Raw genomic sequence first — 6,371 nt, 5'->3', positions numbered from 1 at the left:
AGTGTTCGAGTGAGAATGTTTATATGTGTGTGTGTGATAGTGTGTCTGAGTGAGATTGTTTGTATGTGTGTGTGTGATAGTGTTCGAGTGAGAATGTTTGTGTATGTGTGATAGTGTGTCCGAGTGCGAATGTTTGTATGTGTGTGTGTGATAGTGCTCGAGTGAGAATGTTTGTATGTTTGCGTGTGAGTGTCCGAGTGAGAATGTTTGTATGTGTGTGTGTGATAGTGTGTCCGAGTGAGATTGTTTGTATGTGTGCGTGTGATAGTGTCCGAGTGAGATTGTTTGTATGTGTGCATGTGATAGTGTTCGAGTGAGAATGTTTGTGTGTGTGTGATAGTGTGTCCGAGTGAGAATGTTTGTATATGTGCGTGTGATAGTGTTCGAGTGAGAATGTTTATATGTGTGTGTGTGATAGTGTGTCAAAGTGAGAATGTTTGTATGTGCGTGTGTGATAGTGTGTCAAAGTGAGAATGTTTGTATGTGTGTGTGTGACAGTGTGTCAAAGTGAGAATGTTTGTATGTGTGTGTGTGATAGTGTGTCTGTGCGAGGTCCTCGCCGATCCCAACCTCCGCTCCCCGCCTGTCCCGATCGCCGCTCCCTGTCTGTCCCGATCTCCGCTCCCCGCCTGTCCCGATCTCCGCTTCTCGCCTGTCCCGACCTCTGCTCCTCGCCTGTCCCGACCTCCGCTCCTCGCCTGTCCCGACCTCCACTCCTCGCCACTTCCAACCTCTGCTCCTCGCCTGTCCCGACCTCCGCTCCTCGCCAGTCCTGACCTCCGCTCCTCGCCTATCCCGACCTCTGCTCCTCACCACTTCCAACCTCCGCTCCTTGCCGCCTCCGACCTCCACGTTGTTCATTCTGCTGTTGCGGTAGTCGGACTTTTCTTGATTTGCCCACAGCTCCTGCCTCGTGCTCCAAACTGCCCCTCTGAGGTCCTGTGGGAAGAAGGAAGGAAGGAGGACAGTAGGAGTATGTTTGAGTTTGTGTGTATGTATTGGCAAGTGCAGTGGAGCCTGGTCTCCAGTCGTCTTGGATCCCCTTGCCACTGGACCAAGACCTTGCTCCGTTAAGCCCGTGTGGTGGCTGGTGTGCAATGGCACCCCACTTTAAAGGAATTTATGCACAGGCATCTTTCCACCATTTAAAATTAGTTCATCAGTAATCTGAGTACTCATTGTTAGTGTGGAAGCAAGTCATCCTCGATCCAAAGGGACTGCCTATGATGATGATGATGTCTGTGCGAGAATGTTAGTATGTGTCAGTGAGTTTTTGTGAGATTGTGCATGAGTAAATGTGTGTCTGTGAGTGTGAAAGAAAGACTTGGATTTATATAGCACCTTTCACGACCACCGGACGTCGCAAAGCACTTTACAATGAAGTACTTTTGGAGTGTAGTCACTGTTGTAATATGGGAAACGCAGCAGCCAAATTGTGCACAAGCAAGCTCCCACAAACAGCAATGTGATAATGACCAGATAATCTGTTTTTTGTTATGTTGATTGAAGGATAAATATTGGCCAGGACACCAGGGATAACTCCCCTGCTCTTCTTCAAAATAGTGCCATGGGATATTTTACGCCCACTTGAGAGAGTAGACAGGGCCTCAGTTTAACGTCGCATCTGAAAGACGGTGCCTCCAACAGCTAGCGCTCCCTCAGCACTGCACTGGAGTGTCAGCCTAGAGTTTTTGTGCTCAAGTCCCTGGAGTGGGACTTGAACCCACAACCTTCTGACTCAGAGGCGAGAGTGTTACCACTGAGCCACAACTGACTGTGTGTGTGTTCACGTGTGTGCGTTCGTGCGAGTGTGTATGTGTGTGCGTCTGTGATTGTGTGTATGTGTGTGTGCGCATGCGAGTGTGCATGCATGTGTGTGTCTGTGAGAATGTGTGTATTTGTGTGTGAGAGTTTGTGCTTGCGAGTGTGCATGTGTGTGTTTCTGAGTGTATATGTGTATATGTGAATGTGTGTCTGTGAGAGTGTATGTGTATGTGCGAATGTGTATGTATGTGTCTGTGAGAGTGTGTATTTTGTCTTTGTGATAGTGTGAATGTGAGTGTGTGAGATAGTGTGTATGTGTGTGTGTGTGTGTGTGAGTGCATGTATTTGTGTGCCTGTGAGAGTATGTATGTGTCTTTGTGATAGTGAATGTGTCTTTGTGTGACAGTGCGTACGTGTGTGTGAGTGCATGTATATGTGTGCCTGTGAGAGTGTGTCTTAGTGATAGTGTGTATGTGTCTGTGTGAGAGATTGCATGTGGGAGAGAGAGTGTATGTGTGTGTGTCTGTGAGAGTGTGAGTGCATGTATGTGTGCATGTGAGAGTCTGTATGTGTGTCTTTGTGATAGTGTGTATGTAACTCTGAGAGAGTGTGTGTGAGTGTGTATGAGGGTGTGTGTGTGTGTGTGAGTATGTATATGTTTGTGTCTGTGAGAGAGTGTGTGTCTGTGAAAGAGTGTATGTGTGTATGCATGTGAGTGTGAGTGTGAGTCTGTGAGAGAGTAAGTGTGTGTGTGTATCTGTGAGAGAGTGTGTGTGTGTGTGTGTGTGTGTGTGTGTAGATATGTTATGCTGCAGAGAGGAAGTTCTCTTATCTCCCAAATACAGTGAAGCACTAGCGTATTGTGGGGGAAACGGAGTGAGGGATGAATCCCACTGTGCTCTCAGTGTAGTGATATGATAAAGGTATTAGGATTGCACTTGACAGTACTGAGCAAAAGTACCCCCTCCCCCAGTTTCACTATTTCACTAGAAATGCTGGTCAAAAGAGATCAGAACAGAACAATTGTCACTGAGAGGAATGCAAACCCTTAAGGGAGTCAGCCCTCATTTCCATCCACTGATTTAAGTGCACGGCATATGGGGTAGGCTTCCTTATGGGCCTGGGATTCTCTCTGCCAAATTTTCCTTGATTTCCTTGATCAAGTATTCTAAAAGCTGCAGATTTCTTTTTTTATTTGTTCCTGGGATGTGGGCATCATGGGAAAGTTCAGCATTTATTGCCCATTCCTAATTGCCCTTGAGAAGGTGGTGGGCAGTTAAGAGTCAATCACATTGCTGTGGGTCTGGAGTCATATAGGCCAGAACAGGCAAGGACGGCAGATTTCCTTCCCTAAAGGACATTAGTGAACCAGATGGGTTTTTACGACAATCAGATAGTTTCATGGTCACCATTACTGATTCTAGCTTTATAATTCCAGATTTGTTTATTTAACTGAATTTAAATTCCTCCAGCTGCCGTGGTGGGATTTGAACTCACATCTCTGGATTATTAGTCCAGGCCTCTGGATTATTAGTCCAGTAACATAACCAATAGGCTACCATACCCTGGAGGGACAGAGAGAAAAACACCCGCTTATGTTCCTCCCACTGGGGAGAAAAGCCATCTGAGGTAGTAGAGCAAAGCGGGTCTTAGCACATCAGCCGCCCGTTATATGCCCCATTTGCTATTTAGTGCGGGCAGTGCGTGTTACGGGCTGCCGGTTCTTCACCACCCATTTGCTCTTCCACTGATGGCGAACATCTACCCAACTATCTTTCACAATAACTCCCCAGTTCTGTAGTAAATGAGCATAAAAACACCAAGAAAGGCAGAAACCCCTCCTATCATTATTATGGCAAGTGCACAGAAAGAACGATTACTCGGAGGTTGCGAGTCTGGGTGGGGTAAAGGAGCAAAGGGATCTCGGAGTAATCCTAAATTACTAAAAGTTGCGACACAGGTTAATAAGGCAATAACAAAAGCAAACCAAGCACCAGGGTTTATTTCTAGAGGGATAGAATTGAAAAGTAGGGAAGTTATGCTAAACTTGTACTGAACCTTGGTTAGACCACACTTGGAGTACTGCGCACAATTCAGGTCGCCATATTATAGAAAGGATATAGAGGCACTGGATGCAAAGAAGATTTCCAAGGATGATACCAGAAATACAAGAGTATCCCTATCAGGAAACGATGAACAGGCTGGGTCTCTTATCGCTTGAGGAAAGAAAAAGGCTGAGTGGTGACCTAATAGAGGTTTTTAAAATTATGAAACGTTTTGATAGAGCAGATACAGAGAGAATTTTTTTTGGGGGGACGAGCATAACTAAAGGCCAGCAATATAAGATAATCACCAAGAAATCCAACAGGGAATTTAGAAGAAACTTCTTTATCCAGAGAGTTGTAAGTATGTGGAACTCGTTACCACAGGGAGTGGTTGAAGCAGATAGTATGGATAAATTTAACGGACGGCTAGATAAGCATATGAAGAACAAGGGAATAGAGGGTTATGCCGGTAGAGTTCGATGAGGAAAGACGTGTGGAGGCTCGAGTGGAACATAAAAGCTGGCATGGACTGATTGGGCCGAATGACCTGTTTCTGTGCTGTATATTGTATGTAATCCTCTGTAATCCTATGAATAGGTATTCATTTGCACAGGCACAAATGTTTGTCTGATCTTTCCTCCAATTATCATTTTAGGCGCTTCTCACAGATGCAATTCCATCAACATCATATTCATTGCAGTGTCGGCTGGAGTGATAGCAGTACTTTGCATTTCACTTATTATAGTATCTGTGTGTCTCGTTCAACGAAATAAAGGTATTTTTAATATATTTGATCAATTTTTATTGATATTACTATTTTCAAATGAAGTTTTCTGCTGCCATGTCTGACTCTAACTTATTTTTATTTCTGATGACCTCAAAACCAATGGACTCTATCTCATTCAGTCTTCACTTCTGTGTGCAGTCTCTGGTCTTTTATAATTGTTATTTCATTATTTACCCCCTCCCCACACATATTTTTCAACTGTAGTGGTGTCATGACCTGGGTCTCTCAATAAAATATGGAACATATTTATTATATATTATTACATTTTTCATTGCTTATCAAATCTCAACAGTGCTAAAAATGACCTTGAAAACAATCATGTTCAGTGGTATCCACTCCCTCCTCGACCGGCACACCGTGGCTGCAGTGTGTATCCTCTACAGGATGCACTGCAGCAACTCGCCAAGGCTTCTTCGGCAGCACCTCCCAAACCCCTGATCTCCACCACCTAGAAGGACAAAGGCAGCAGGTGCACCTGCAAGTTCCCCCCTAAGTCTCTCACATATATTGCCATTCCTTCATGGTTGCTGGGTCAAAATTCTGGAACTTACTCCCTAAAGCACTGTGGGAGTACCTTCGCCACACGGACTGCAACCGTTCATGCAGATGGCCGACCACTACATTCTCATGGGCAACTAGGTATGGGCAATAAATGCCGAATGAATAGAAATAATTTGTTATAAGTAGTGGCAAGATCTAAATATTCAAGAGTTCAGGTATTAAGTATCAAAGACTATTCCCAAACACGTTTAGGAGCATACTGAGTTTTGATATCTATTGATAATCTTAGGTAGTAGTAACTAAGTCAAGAAAAGAAAAAGAAAGACTTGCATTTATATAGCGTCTTTCATGACCACCAGACCTCTCAAAGCGCTTTACAGCAAGCAATGAAAAATGTAATAATATGTAATAACTGAGGTACATATTTTATTGGGAGATCAAGGTCATGACACCACTATTTTTGGAGTGCAGTCACTGTTGTAATGTGGGAAACGCAGCAAACAATTTGCGCACAGCACGCTCCCACAAACAGCAATGTGATAATGACCAGATTATCTGTTTTTGTTTTGTTGATTGAGGGATAAATATTGGCCCAGGACACTGGGGATAACTACCCTACTCTTCTTCGAAATTGGGCCATGGGATCTTTTACATCCACCTGAGAGAGCAGGCGGGGCCTTGGTTTAACGTCTCATTCAAAAGACTGCATCTCTGACAGTGCAGCACCCCCTCAGCACTGAAGTGTCAACCTAGATTTATGTGCTCAAGTTCCTGGAGTGGAACTTGAACCCACAACATTCTGACTCAGAGGCAAGAGTGCTATCCACTGAGCCGCAGATGACAAGGGAATGTTAAAAGGGGTAATCACTCAAGGATTGGGCTATGAAGTTTAGTTTATAATTTTTGTTCATTGAATTGAGCCATGTTTGCCTATTTTCTTGGATTGCACTATATTAGATGGTGCTTGCAGATACTTACACCAAGAATGGTTTAGTTATGTTAATTGTGGTAGCTCTGTTGTTTGTCAGTGACCATCAATTCCTTGACCAGAGGAAGATATCTAGCAGGAGGAGTTTGTTCGGACATTTTTGGTAGGAAATAGCCTTTGTGACTTTAATAGACAGGAGGTGAGGTGGCGAGTACAGAAACGGAATACCTCCAGTATGTGTTGACGAGGTTTGGGCAATGTGTTACCTATGTGGATGCTTAGGTGGGCAGCATGTTGCTTTGTTGTTCATCTAGGATCCAATCAGCTGTGGGATGAGGGGGCGCGG

Source organism: Pristiophorus japonicus, chromosome 19 (assembly GCF_044704955.1).
Source record: "Pristiophorus japonicus isolate sPriJap1 chromosome 19, sPriJap1.hap1, whole genome shotgun sequence".
Lineage (NCBI taxonomy): Eukaryota > Metazoa > Chordata > Chondrichthyes > Pristiophoridae > Pristiophorus > Pristiophorus japonicus.
Note: the sequence above shows the minus strand (reverse complement) of the source record.